Source organism: Rissa tridactyla, chromosome 4, assembly GCF_028500815.1.
Source record: "Rissa tridactyla isolate bRisTri1 chromosome 4, bRisTri1.patW.cur.20221130, whole genome shotgun sequence".
NCBI classification, from domain to species: domain Eukaryota; kingdom Metazoa; phylum Chordata; class Aves; order Charadriiformes; family Laridae; genus Rissa; species Rissa tridactyla.
In genome coordinates, this window is record NC_071469.1 from 60,855,108 (window position 1) to 60,870,189 (window position 15,082).

Consider the following 15,082-nt stretch of genomic DNA (forward strand, 5'->3'; position numbering starts at 1 on the left):
TTAACAGCCACCAACGGTCACTCGCTGAGGGAGAGCTGTGGTGCAGGTAAGGCCGCGAGGGAGCGGGGCTTCATGGCAAAAAAACAGGGTCTTTTCCTGATCTTTCCAGAGTCAGGGAAAGGCCAGGAGAGTTCAGGCAGCCTGTGAGAGCCAGCAGCTCGCACGAGGGTTGGTGAGAAGTCGAGGTTGGGGCCTACAGTAATGGCGCCCGCTTTAAAGGGGGTGTAACAGCCACCAACGGTCACTCGCTGAGGGAGAGCTGTGGTGCAGGTACGTCCACAAGGGAGTGGGGGTTCATGGCAAAAAACCCAATGTTTTTTCCCGATCTTTCAAGAGCCGGGGAAAGGACAGGAGAGCGCAGGCATCCCGAGAGAGCCGGCAGCTCCCACAAGGGTTGGTGACAAGTTGGCATCAGGGCCTACAGTAATGGCGCCCACTTTAAAGGGGGTGTAACAGCCACCAAGGGTCACTCGCTCAGGGAGAGCTGTGGTGCAGGTACGTCCGCGAGGGAGCCGGGGTTCGTGGCAAAAAAGAAAAACGTTTTTTCACGATCTTTCAAGAGCTGGGGAAAGGCCAGGAGAGCACAGGGAGCTGCTGGCTCCCGCGGCAGCTCTGTCTCCTGGGACACCACAGGGGATGCGTCACAATGGGGGGCAGCTATAAAAGGCGCCAGCAGCAGCGCTGCCCCAGTACGGCCTGGGCTAGCGGTGAGTGGGCTGGCGGGGGGAGGCTGGGCTGGACCAGGGCCGGGGCAGAAACGCCGGCCCCCGCGGGGTGGGTTCTCACCCAGCATCGAGGGCCCAACTGCTGGCCCCTCTGCTGGGCACAGGCCTTGCTGCCTCCCCGCTGCCTCGTCCCCTCCCCTACCTGCCCCCAGCTCCCTGCGGCTCCCGTCCCCATTCCCCCTGACGCCAGCTCCCTCCCTCCCTCCCAGCCCCACTGAACCCCTTCTCTCCCTATTCCTACAGGCTATGGCTGCAACAAGAGTCCTCGCCTTGCTTGCGCTAAGCATCATCCAGCTCCCGCAGAGGGTTGGCGGTGAGCTGGATGACAGCAAGCACGAGCACGTGCAGCAGCTTATGGAGCAGCTGAGCCTGGAGATGACTTGGCTGCTGCAGGAGCTGGAGCAGGGCGCCTTTGCCTGGGGAGCCCTGCTCTTCGCTGCCTTACAGCAATGGCAGTTCTGGGCCATTGCAGGAGTGATGGTCCTGCTCTTCAGGCTCTGCTGCTGGCTCAGGAAAAGGAGCCGACAGCCACCCAGCAGGAGCAAGAAGGACACTTTGAGAGACGAGGCTGATAGGGAGGAGCCAGAAGAAATACCCAGTGTTGCCCTGGATCTGCGCTGGATTTCGGCCACACGCCTTCTGGACCTGTCAGAGTCCTTCACAATGGTGGAGGAGCTGGTGGACGAACTTCTCCGTATCTGCCAAAAACTCTCTTGGGACAGTTTCGTGCCACGACTGGGGCCAGTCATCGGGGTGAGCAGCACCTTACAAGGTTGGATTCCCTGTGAGGAGGAGGCCGTCTACCGCCTACTCGTGCCTCTGAAGCCCCCCCGGGGCCATGCCTTCCACCTGGAGATGGGCAGCGCCACCAAGGACACGCTGGCGAGGAAGGCCAGCCTCCGCGTAGACCTGCGGTGTACCTGCATGAAGGAGCCGCTGGCGGAGGACATGCTGTGCTTCCTCCACCACCCTGAGGAGGAGCTGAGGGAAAAACAGGGGCCCAGCCTCCTACACACCTTCTGCACTGGCCCCTACCTGGACATAGACACAACCGCACGCTGGCTCCAGATGCTGCTAAAAGACGCCTGGGCGGTTATGCCCCAGTCGAGACACTGCTGTCTAACGGTGCTGCCCTCCAAGCACTCCTGCAAGCTCCAGATGACGCACACTTCCAACAGTACCATCCTGATTGAGCTCATGTTTGGAGTGAAGCAGGGCGACTCGTACGCCTTCCTCAGCTGTGAGTAGGCAGAGGCCACTGTTACCAGCAGCAGGACGCGGCCATTGCCAGGAGCCTTTCAACAGAGACTCTCTCCCGTTACCCCCTGCACAGCGACCGCCCCCCCTCTTCCCAAATCCGTTCCCCCGGGGAGCTTCACCCTGTGCTTATTTATGTCAATAAATCACTTGTTTAACACACAGACGCTGCCTCCGTGAGTGTCTGGGCATCACTTTGTTGGGGAACACAGGCACAGGGTGCTGACGGCTCAGCTGCCACAGAGCCAGGGAGCATTTTGCAGAAAAGCTGGTTCCCGTGTATGAAGCACACCAGCGACTGGTGAACTCCCTCGCCTCCCCTCGGTTTAAGCTGAGGCCCCCCTGGCCCACAGCAGCTTGCCTTTGCCCAGCACAATTTCAGGTGCCCCAGGGTCGAGCGAGCCGTCGCCCGCCCAGTATGACCCACGGCCGCAGCATCTGCACAACCCGTGGCAGGCACCCAGGGCACAACGGTGAGTAATGCTGAGAACCAGAACCAAAGCTTTCAAGGTGAGGGGGTGGGAGGTTCAATTTCTCTCTGGATCACAGGTTTTTAGTGAGTGCCGGCTGGGGTAGTTCGCTGTGGCCAGCCTTTTGGTGTGACATGTTCGCTCTCTGGAAGCAATTTTCAATTGCTGCGTACTAGCTGAAACAAAAGCACGGCCGCTGGAGTGCTACTGCTGCTCTTCGGGCTCTGCTGCTGGCTCAGGAAAAGGAGCCGACAGCCACCCAGCAGGAGCAAGAAGGACACTTTGAGAGACAAGGCTGATAAGGAGGAGCCAGAAGAAATAGCCAGTGTTGCCCTGGATCTGCGCTGGATTTCGGCCACACGCCTTCTGGACCTGTCAGAGTCCTTCACAATGGTGGAGGAGAAAAACAGGGGCCCAGCCTCCTACACACCTTCTGCACCGGCTTCTACCTCGATGTGGAGAAAATTGCCCACTGGTTCCAGAACTTGGTGAGCTCAGTCTGGGGGAGATGCCTCAGTCGCATTGCTACTATGAATTGCTACTATGAATTGCTACTATGAATCGCATTGCTACGCTATGAAGGTGCTGCCTTCCAGCCGCTCCTGCAAGCTGCAGCTCACAAATGCCTGCAGGAGATCCCTCTTCGTTCAGGTGATGTTTGGGGTGCAGCAAGGACATCTTCCTGAGCAGCCAGACTACAGAGGCCATCTTCTCCTAAAGCACCATGTGGGCAGAGAGCTACGCTGTGGCAGAGCTGAAGTCCTCAGGCATATGGCCAGGCAGGCCCCGCACTGCAGGCCAGTAGTAATGGCGGGAGAGCGTAGGCAGCCCACGAGAGCCAGCAGCTCGCACGAGGGTTGGTGACAAGAGGGAGTTGGGGCCTACAGTAATGGCGCCCGATTTAAAGGGGCTCTAACAGCCACCAGCGATCACTCGCTGAGGGAGAGCTGTGGTGCAAGTAGGTCCACAAGGGAGCGGAGGTTCATAGCGCAAAAAGAGGTTTTTTCCCGATCTTTCAAGAGCTGGGGAAAGGACAGGAGAGCGCAGGCATCCCGAGAGAGCCGGCAGCTCCCACAAGGGTTGGTGACAAGATGGCATCAGGGCCAGCAGTAATGGCGCTTGATTGAACGGGGTTTAACAGCCACCAACGGTCACTCGCTGAGGGAGAGCTGTGGTGCAGGTAAGGCCGCGAGGGAGCGGGGCTTCATGGCAAAAAAACAGGGTCTTTTCCTGATCTTTCCAGAGTCAGGGAAAGGCCAGGAGAGTTCAGGCAGCCTGTGAGAGCCAGCAGCTCGCACGAGGGTTGGTGAGAAGTCGAGGTTGGGGCCTACAGTAATGGCGCCCGCTTTAAAGGGGGTGTAACAGCCACCAACGGTCACTCGCTGAGGGAGAGCTGTGGTGCAGGTACGTCCACAAGGGAGTGGGGGTTCATGGCAAAAAACCCAATGTTTTTTCCCGATCTTTCAAGAGCCGGGGAAAGGACAGGAGAGCGCAGGCATCCCGAGAGAGCCGGCAGCTCCCACAAGGGTTGGTGACAAGTTGGCATCAGGGCCTACAGTAATGGCGCCCACTTTAAAGGGGGTGTAACAGCCACCAAGGGTCACTCGCTCAGGGAGAGCTGTGGTGCAGGTACGTCCGCGAGGGAGCCGGGGTTCGTGGCAAAAAAGAAAAACGTTTTTTCACGATCTTTCAAGAGCTGGGGAAAGGCCAGGAGAGCACAGGGAGCTGCTGGCTCCCGCGGCAGCTCTGTCTCCTGGGACACCACAGGGGATGCGTCACAATGGGGGGCAGCTATAAAAGGCGCCAGCAGCAGCGCTGCCCCAGTACGGCCTGGGCTAGCGGTGAGTGGGCTGGCGGGGGGAGGCTGGGCTGGACCAGGGCCGGGGCAGAAACGCCGGCCCCCGCGGGGTGGGTTCTCACCCAGCATCGAGGGCCCAACTGCTGGCCCCTCTGCTGGGCACAGGCCTTGCTGCCTCCCCGCTGCCTCGTCCCCTCCCCTACCTGCCCCCAGCTCCCTGCGGCTCCCGTCCCCATTCCCCCTGACGCCAGCTCCCTCCCTCCCTCCCAGCCCCACTGAACCCCTTCTCTCCCTATTCCTACAGGCTATGGCTGCAACAAGAGTCCTCGCCTTGCTTGCGCTAAGCATCATCCAGCTCCCGCAGAGGGTTGGCGGTGAGCTGGATGACAGCAAGCACGAGCACGTGCAGCAGCTTATGGAGCAGCTGAGCCTGGAGATGACTTGGCTGCTGCAGGAGCTGGAGCAGGGCGCCTTTGCCTGGGGAGCCCTGCTCTTCGCTGCCTTACAGCAATGGCAGTTCTGGGCCATTGCAGGAGTGATGGTCCTGCTCTTCAGGCTCTGCTGCTGGCTCAGGAAAAGGAGCCGACAGCCACCCAGCAGGAGCAAGAAGGACACTTTGAGAGACGAGGCTGATAGGGAGGAGCCAGAAGAAATACCCAGTGTTGCCCTGGATCTGCGCTGGATTTCGGCCACACGCCTTCTGGACCTGTCAGAGTCCTTCACAATGGTGGAGGAGCTGGTGGACGAACTTCTCCGTATCTGCCAAAAACTCTCTTGGGACAGTTTCGTGCCACGACTGGGGCCAGTCATCGGGGTGAGCAGCACCTTACAAGGTTGGATTCCCTGTGAGGAGGAGGCCGTCTACCGCCTACTCGTGCCCCTGAAGCCCCCCCGGGGCCATGCCTTCCACCTGGAGATGGGCAGCGCCACCAAGGACACGCTGGCGAGGAAGGCCAGCCTCCGCGTAGACCTGCGGTGTACCTGCATGAAGGAGCCGCTGGCGGAGGACATGCTGTGCTTCCTCCACCACCCTGAGGAGGAGCTGAGGGAAAAACAGGGGCCCAGCCTCCTACACACCTTCTGCACTGGCCCCTACCTGGACATAGACACAACCGCACGCTGGCTCCAGATGCTGCTAAAAGACGCCTGGGCGGTTATGCCCCAGTCGAGACACTGCTGTCTAACGGTGCTGCCCTCCAAGCACTCCTGCAAGCTCCAGATGACGCACACTTCCAACAGTACCATCCTGATTGAGCTCATGTTTGGAGTGAAGCAGGGCGACTCGTACGCCTTCCTCAGCTGTGAGTAGGCAGAGGCCACTGTTACCAGCAGCAGGACGCGGCCATTGCCAGGAGCCTTTCAACAGAGACTCTCTCCCGTTACCCCCTGCACAGCGACCGCCCCCCCTCTTCCCAAATCCGTTCCCCCGGGGAGCTTCACCCTGTGCTTATTTATGTCAATAAATCACTTGTTTAACACACAGACGCTGCCTCCGTGAGTGTCTGGGCATCACTTTGTTGGGGAACACAGGCACAGGGTGCTGACGGCTCAGCTGCCACAGAGCCAGGGAGCATTTTGCAGAAAAGCTGGTTCCCGTGTATGAAGCACACCAGCGACTGGTGAACTCCCTCGCCTCCCCTCGGTTTAAGCTGAGGCCCCCCTGGCCCACAGCAGCTTGCCTTTGCCCAGCACAATTTCAGGTGCCCCAGGGTCGAGCGAGCCGTCGCCCGCCCAGTATGACCCACGGCCGCAGCATCTGCACAACCCGTGGCAGGCACCCAGGGCACAACGGTGAGTAATGCTGAGAACCAGAACCAAAGCTTTCAAGGTGAGGGGGTGGGAGGTTCAATTTCTCTCTGGATCACAGGTTTTTAGTGAGTGCCGGCTGGGGTAGTTCGCTGTGGCCAGCCTTTTGGTGTGACATGTTCGCTCTCTGGAAGCAATTTTCAATTGCTGCGTACTAGCTGAAACAAAAGCACGGCCGCTGGAGTGCTACTGCTGCTCTTCGGGCTCTGCTGCTGGCTCAGGAAAAGGAGCCGACAGCCACCCAGCAGGAGCAAGAAGGACACTTTGAGAGACAAGGCTGATAAGGAGGAGCCAGAAGAAATAGCCAGTGTTGCCCTGGATCTGCGCTGGATTTCGGCCACACGCCTTCTGGACCTGTCAGAGTCCTTCACAATGGTGGAGGAGAAAAACAGGGGCCCAGCCTCCTACACACCTTCTGCACCGGCTTCTACCTCGATGTGGAGAAAATTGCCCACTGGTTCCAGAACTTGGTGAGCTCAGTCTGGGGGAGATGCCTCAGTCGCATTGCTACTATGAATTGCTACTATGAATTGCTACTATGAATCGCATTGCTACGCTATGAAGGTGCTGCCTTCCAGCCGCTCCTGCAAGCTGCAGCTCACAAATGCCTGCAGGAGATCCCTCTTCGTTCAGGTGATGTTTGGGGTGCAGCAAGGACATCTTCCTGAGCAGCCAGACTACAGAGGCCATCTTCTCCTAAAGCACCATGTGGGCAGAGAGCTACGCTGTGGCAGAGCTGAAGTCCTCAGGCATATGGCCAGGCAGGCCCCGCACTGCAGGCCAGTAGTAATGGCGGGAGAGCGTAGGCAGCCCACGAGAGCCAGCAGCTCGCACGAGGGTTGGTGACAAGAGGGAGTTGGGGCCTACAGTAATGGCGCCCGATTTAAAGGGGCTCTAACAGCCACCAGCGATCACTCGCTGAGGGAGAGCTGTGGTGCAAGTAGGTCCACAAGGGAGCGGAGGTTCATAGCGCAAAAAGAGGTTTTTTCCCGATCTTTCAAGAGCTGGGGAAAGGACAGGAGAGCGCAGGCATCCCGAGAGAGCCGGCAGCTCCCACAAGGGTTGGTGACAAGATGGCATCAGGGCCAGCAGTAATGGCGCTTGATTGAACGGGGTTTAACAGCCACCAACGGTCACTCGCTGAGGGAGAGCTGTGGTGCAGGTAAGGCCGCGAGGGAGCGGGGCTTCATGGCAAAAAAACAGGGTCTTTTCCTGATCTTTCCAGAGTCAGGGAAAGGCCAGGAGAGTTCAGGCAGCCTGTGAGAGCCAGCAGCTCGCACGAGGGTTGGTGAGAAGTCGAGGTTGGGGCCTACAGTAATGGCGCCCGCTTTAAAGGGGGTGTAACAGCCACCAACGGTCACTCGCTGAGGGAGAGCTGTGGTGCAGGTACGTCCACAAGGGAGTGGGGGTTCATGGCAAAAAACCCAATGTTTTTTCCCGATCTTTCAAGAGCCGGGGAAAGGACAGGAGAGCGCAGGCATCCCGAGAGAGCCGGCAGCTCCCACAAGGGTTGGTGACAAGTTGGCATCAGGGCCTACAGTAATGGCGCCCACTTTAAAGGGGGTGTAACAGCCACCAAGGGTCACTCGCTCAGGGAGAGCTGTGGTGCAGGTACGTCCGCGAGGGAGCCGGGGTTCGTGGCAAAAAAGAAAAACGTTTTTTCACGATCTTTCAAGAGCTGGGGAAAGGCCAGGAGAGCACAGGGAGCTGCTGGCTCCCGCGGCAGCTCTGTCTCCTGGGACACCACAGGGGATGCGTCACAATGGGGGGCAGCTATAAAAGGCGCCAGCAGCAGCGCTGCCCCAGTACGGCCTGGGCTAGCGGTGAGTGGGCTGGCGGGGGGAGGCTGGGCTGGACCAGGGCCGGGGCAGAAACGCCGGCCCCCGCGGGGTGGGTTCTCACCCAGCATCGAGGGCCCAACTGCTGGCCCCTCTGCTGGGCACAGGCCTTGCTGCCTCCCCGCTGCCTCGTCCCCTCCCCTACCTGCCCCCAGCTCCCTGCGGCTCCCGTCCCCATTCCCCCTGACGCCAGCTCCCTCCCTCCCTCCCAGCCCCACTGAACCCCTTCTCTCCCTATTCCTACAGGCTATGGCTGCAACAAGAGTCCTTGCCTTGCTTGCGCTAAGCATCATCCAGCTCCCGCAGAGGGTTGGCGGTGAGCTGGATGACAGCAAGCACGAGCACGTGCAGCAGCTTATGGAGCAGCTGAGCCTGGAGATGACTTGGCTGCTGCAGGAGCTGGAGCAGGGCGCCTTTGCCTGGGGAGCCCTGCTCTTCGCTGCCTTACAGCAATGGCAGTTCTGGGCCATTGCAGGAGTGATGGTCCTGCTCTTCAGGCTCTGCTGCTGGCTCAGGAAAAGGAGCCGACAGCCACCCAGCAGGAGCAAGAAGGACACTTTGAGAGACGAGGCTGATAGGGAGGAGCCAGAAGAAATACCCAGTGTTGCCCTGGATCTGCGCTGGATTTCGGCCACACGCCTTCTGGACCTGTCAGAGTCCTTCACAATGGTGGAGGAGCTGGTGGACGAACTTCTCCGTATCTGCCAAAAACTCTCTTGGGACAGCTTCGTGCCACGACTGGGGCCAGTCATCGGGGTGAGCAGCACCTTACAAGGTTGGATTCCCTGTGAGGAGGAGGCCGTCTACCGCCTACTCGTGCCCCTGAAGCCCCCCCGGGGCCATGCCTTCCACCTGGAGATGGGCAGCGCCACCAAGGACACGCTGGCGAGGAAGGCCAGCCTCCGCGTAGACCTGCGGTGTACCTGCATGAAGGAGCCGCTGGCGGAGGACATGCTGTGCTTCCTCCACCACCCTGAGGAGGAGCTGAGGGAAAAACAGGGGCCCAGCCTCCTACACACCTTCTGCACTGGCCCCCACCTGGACATAGACACAACCGCACGCTGGCTCCAGATGCTGCTAAAAGACGCCTGGGCGGTTATGCCCCAGTCGAGACACTGCTGTCTAACGGTGCTGCCCTCCAAGCACTCCTGCAAGCTCCAGATGACGCACACTTCCAACAGTACCATCCTGATTGAGCTCATGTTTGGAGTGAAGCAGGGCGACTCGTACGCCTTCCTCAGCTGTGAGTAGGCAGAGGCCACTGTTACCAGCAGCAGGACGCGGCCATTGCCAGGAGCCTTTCAACAGAGACTCTCTCCCGTTACCCCCTGCACAGCGACCGCCCCCCCTCTTCCCAAATCCGTTCCCCCGGGGAGCTTCACCCTGTGCTTATTTATGTCAATAAATCACTTGTTTAACACACAGACGCTGCCTCCGTGAGTGTCTGGGCATCACTTTGTTGGGGAACACAGGCACAGGGTGCTGACGGCTCAGCTGCCACAGAGCCAGGGAGCATTTTGCAGAAAAGCTGGTTCCCGTGTATGAAGCACACCAGCGACTGGTGAACTCCCTCGCCTCCCCTCGGTTTAAGCTGAGGCCCCCCTGGCCCACAGCAGCTTGCCTTTGCCCAGCACAATTTCAGGTGCCCCAGGGTCGAGCGAGCCGTCGCCCGCCCAGTATGACCCACGGCCGCAGCATCTGCACAACCCGTGGCAGGCACCCAGGGCACAACGGTGAGTAATGCTGAGAACCAGAACCAAAGCTTTCAAGGTGAGGGGGTGGGAGGTTCAATTTCTCTCTGGATCACAGGTTTTTAGTGAGTGCCGGCTGGGGTAGTTCGCTGTGGCCAGCCTTTTGGTGTGACATGTTCGCTCTCTGGAAGCAATTTTCAATTGCTGCGTACTAGCTGAAACAAAAGCACGGCCGCTGGAGTGCTACTGCTGCTCTTCGGGCTCTGCTGCTGGCTCAGGAAAAGGAGCCGACAGCCACCCAGCAGGAGCAAGAAGGACACTTTGAGAGACGAGGCTGATAAGGAGGAGCCAGAAGAAATAGCCAGTGTTGCCCTGGATCTGCGCTGGATTTCGGCCACACGCCTTCTGGACCTGTCAGAGTCCTTCACAATGGTGGAGGAGAAAAACAGGGGCCCAGCCTCCTACACACCTTCTGCACCGGCTTCTACCTCGATGTGGAGAAAATTGCCCACTGGTTCCAGAACTTGGTGAGCTCAGTCTGGGGGAGATGCCTCAGTCGCATTGCTACTATGAATTGCTACTATGAATTGCTACTATGAATCGCATTGCTACGCTATGAAGGTGCTGCCTTCCAGCCGCTCCTGCAAGCTGCAGCTCACAAATGCCTGCAGGAGATCCCTCTTCGTTCAGGTGATGTTTGGGGTGCAGCAAGGACATCTTCCTGAGCAGCCAGACTACAGAGGCCATCTTCTCCTAAAGCACCATGTGGGCAGAGAGCTACGCTGTGGCAGAGCTGAAGTCCTCAGGCATATGGCCAGGCAGGCCCCGCACTGCAGGCCAGTAGTAATGGCGGGAGAGCGTAGGCAGCCCACGAGAGCCAGCAGCTCGCACGAGGGTTGGTGACAAGAGGGAGTTGGGGCCTACAGTAATGGCGCCCGATTTAAAGGGGCTCTAACAGCCACCAGCGATCACTCGCTGAGGGAGAGCTGTGGTGCAAGTAGGTCCACAAGGGAGCGGAGGTTCATAGCGCAAAAAGAGGTTTTTTCCCGATCTTTCAAGAGCTGGGGAAAGGACAGGAGAGCGCAGGCATCCCGAGAGAGCCGGCAGCTCCCACAAGGGTTGGTGACAAGATGGCATCAGGGCCAGCAGTAATGGCGCTTGATTGAACGGGGTTTAACAGCCACCAACGGTCACTCGCTGAGGGAGAGCTGTGGTGCAGGTAAGGCCGCGAGGGAGCGGGGCTTCATGGCAAAAAAACAGGGTCTTTTCCTGATCTTTCCAGAGTCAGGGAAAGGCCAGGAGAGTTCAGGCAGCCTGTGAGAGCCAGCAGCTCGCACGAGGGTTGGTGAGAAGTCGAGGTTGGGGCCTACAGTAATGGCGCCCGCTTTAAAGGGGGTGTAACAGCCACCAACGGTCACTCGCTGAGGGAGAGCTGTGGTGCAGGTACGTCCACAAGGGAGTGGGGGTTCATGGCAAAAAACCCAATGTTTTTTCCCGATCTTTCAAGAGCCGGGGAAAGGACAGGAGAGCGCAGGCATCCCGAGAGAGCCGGCAGCTCCCACAAGGGTTGGTGACAAGTTGGCATCAGGGCCTACAGTAATGGCGCCCACTTTAAAGGGGGTGTAACAGCCACCAAGGGTCACTCGCTCAGGGAGAGCTGTGGTGCAGGTACGTCCGCGAGGGAGCCGGGGTTCGTGGCAAAAAAGAAAAACGTTTTTTCACGATCTTTCAAGAGCTGGGGAAAGGCCAGGAGAGCACAGGGAGCTGCTGGCTCCCGCGGCAGCTCTGTCTCCTGGGACACCACAGGGGACGCGTCACAATGGGGGGCAGCTATAAAAGGCGCCAGCAGCAGCGCTGCCCCAGTACGGCCTGGGCTAGCGGTGAGTGGGCTGGCGGGGGGAGGCTGGGCTGGACCAGGGCCGGGGCAGAAACGCCGGCCCCCGCGGGGTGGGTTCTCACCCAGCATCGAGGGCCCAACTGCTGGCCCCTCTGCTGGGCACAGGCCTTGCTGCCTCCCCGCTGCCTCGTCCCCTCCCCTACCTGCCCCCAGCTCCCTGCGGCTCCCGTCCCCATTCCCCCTGACGCCAGCTCCCTCCCTCCCTCCCAGCCCCACTGAACCCCTTCTCTCCCTATTCCTACAGGCTATGGCTGCAATAAGAGTCCTCGCCTTGCTTGCGCAAAGCATCATCCAGCTCCCGCAGAGGGTTGGCGGTGAGCTGGACGACAGCAAGCACGAGCACGTGCAGCAGCTTATGGAGCAGCTGAGCCTGGAGATGACTTGGCTGCTGCAGGAGCTGGAGCAGGGCGCCTTTGCCTGGGGAGCCCTGCTCTTCGCTGCCTTACAGCAATGGCAGTTCTGGGCCATTGCAGGAGTGATGGTCCTGCTCTTCAGGCTCTGCTGCTGGCTCAGGAAAAGGAGCCGACAGCCACCCAGCAGGAGCAAGAAGGACACTTTGAGAGACGAGGCTGATAGGGAGGAGCCAGAAGAAATACCCAGTGTTGCCCTGGATCTGCGCTGGATTTCGGCCACACGCCTTCTGGACCTGTCAGAGTCCTTCACAATGGTGGAGGAGCTGGTGGACGAACTTCTCCGTATCTGCCAAAAACTCTCTTGGGACAGCTTCGTGCCACGACTGGGGCCAGTCATCGGGGTGAGCAGCACCTTACAAGGTTGGATTCCCTGTGAGGAGGAGGCCGTCTACCGCCTACTCGTGCCCCTGAAGCCCCCCCGGGGCCATGCCTTCCACCTGGAGATGGGCAGCGCCACCAAGGACACGCTGGCGAGGAAGGCCAGCCTCCGCGTAGACCTGCGGTGTACCTGCATGAAGGAGCCGCTGGCGGAGGACATGCTGTGCTTCCTCCACCACCCTGAGGAGGAGCTGAGGGAAAAACAGGGGCCCAGCCTCCTACACACCTTCTGCACTGGCCCCCACCTGGACATAGACACAACCGCACGCTGGCTCCAGATGCTGCTAAAAGACGCCTGGGCGGTTATGCCCCAGTCGAGACACTGCTGTCTAACGGTGCTGCCCTCCAAGCACTCCTGCAAGCTCCAGATGACGCACACTTCCAACAGTACCATCCTGATTGAGCTCATGTTTGGAGTGAAGCAGGGCGACTCGTACGCCTTCCTCAGCTGTGAGTAGGCAGAGGCCACTGTTACCAGCAGCAGGACGCGGCCATTGCCAGGAGCCTTTCAACAGAGACTCTCTCCCGTTACCCCCTGCACAGCGACCGCCCCCCCTCTTCCCAAATCCGTTCCCCCGGGGAGCTTCACCCTGTGCTTATTTATGTCAATAAATCACTTGTTTAACACACAGACGCTGCCTCCGTGAGTGTCTGGGCATCACTTTGTTGGGGAACACAGGCACAGGGTGCTGACGGCTCAGCTGCCACAGAGCCAGGGAGCATTTTGCAGAAAAGCTGGTTCCCGTGTATGAAGCACACCAGCGACTGGTGAACTCCCTCGCCTCCCCTCGGTTTAAGCTGAGGCCCCCCTGGCCCACAGCAGCTTGCCTTTGCCCAGCACAATTTCAGGTGCCCCAGGGTCGAGCGAGCCGTCGCCCGCCCAGTATGACCCACGGCCGCAGCATCTGCACAACCCGTGGCAGGCACCCAGGGCACAACGGTGAGTAATGCTGAGAACCAGAACCAAAGCTTTCAAGGTGAGGGGGTGGGAGGTTCAATTTCTCTCTGGATCACAGGTTTTTAGTGAGTGCCGGCTGGGGTAGTTCGCTGTGGCCAGCCTTTTGCTGTGACATGTTGGTTCTCTGGAATATTTTCAATTGCTCTGTACAAGCTGAAACAAAAGCACTGTCATGTTATTCCTCATGGCAGCAAGGGCCGAGAACACAGCAATGGTGGTGGGTGGAAAAGAAAAGCAATTAAAAAAAATTATTTTCTAGTTGGATTGAAGCATTAAAGACTAGCTTTGATCATAATTTTTTAGCCGGCTACCGGTCCTGCCTCAGACTACAGGGACTCGGGGGCTAAAATAACAGAGAGGCATCTGGCAGCTCTGATGGGCTAAGGACATAGAAACAAGATGCATAGGAAGAGAGATGTGTTTATTAGTCCAGCTGATATTAGCTAGAAAAAATTAGACAATTCTTCAGGCACCTCCTTCCACTAGATAATTGCTGTGAGCACGGTAACATCACCAAGTTGAGGAGAGGCACCACTAAATGAACACTCTCTGATTACAAAGATGCAGCACCAGCTATTTGCCAAGCGTCTGTGAATACTGACGTGAAGCAAAGCAAGGGGGAATCTAAAGAATATACAGAACCAACCAGTTGTCTCTTGCACCATTTTCCCTTCCCTGCCCTCATAAGCCTCGTACAGAAAAATTCCTGTGCTGATTAACTCAAATACAGGAACATCACCCAGCACAGAACAAAACTCTTACATGTGATCTCCCTTCCCCCACACAGTTAAATCTGAATCACATAAAAAGCTATATTTAAAAAAAAAAATCTATATCTCATGAGATGTTCGCTCAGCCTTTCCCTCACCAAAATTTAATTAGCTTGCCCCAACTGGAGCCATCACTTCAGCTAAGTGACAGCCTGCAATCACAGCCTTAGAAATATCTTAGTGTCTACAAAAGAAAGCTTCAGTTATCTACACAAACCTATATAAAGCTGCACACTGTGAAGCCATTTATCAACCTTTCATCACAATCCTTCTATAAAAGCCAGGTTTCAGTAGCAGGCAGAGCTGTTGAGCAGGTGCTATCTGCTTCCCAGGTTGCACAAGCTGCAAAAGCTATTGTTACTAAGGGTCTGATGCTCCTACCTATCAATACTTCTCAGTAAATGTCACTCTTGTAGGTTAATAAGATGATGCTTCCACACAGCAACCACGCACATACGTTGACTACAGCCGTTCTGGAGAACAGACCTAGATGATACAACACTCAAGCTCATACTCAGAGAAGAGCCTGAGCTTCCAAGCCAGGTTGTTTGGAAAAAAAAAACAACTATTTAACATATTTTAATCGACTACACTGCTTGTTTTTAGGTTCATGGGAAAACTAACACAGGGGCCAACAACAGTCAGCTGAAGAAAGCTACAGTCATCCGGTATTTTCCTGTATCTGGCAGCTTACAGCCCCCATCTCTTCCCTGACTGAGCTGAAACCACTTAGAGAGAAGCATAGGTTTAATCCAAGTTCTTAAATTTAATCTCATTCCTTACCCCCAAAAGAGCAGTTAGTTGTTTACACCAACTCTCAGCACATCTCTAGATTAGAGATGTGATCTCGTCCCCACAAACTAGCTTAGTATAGGTATTATTATGGGCTGAAGCCTGACCACAGAGCCTTGCCCTGCAGCCCCTGGAGGGGGCCTGTCTGAAAACAGTCACCCTTTGTACCCAGATCTGTCTCCCCTCCCTTACAGGAGTCAGCTTGGCTTGCTGTAGATAATGACAGTTTACAGTTGCCATGAGCAGATGCACAAGTCAAAGCCTCAGAGGTAGGGCATGTTTGCAGTGA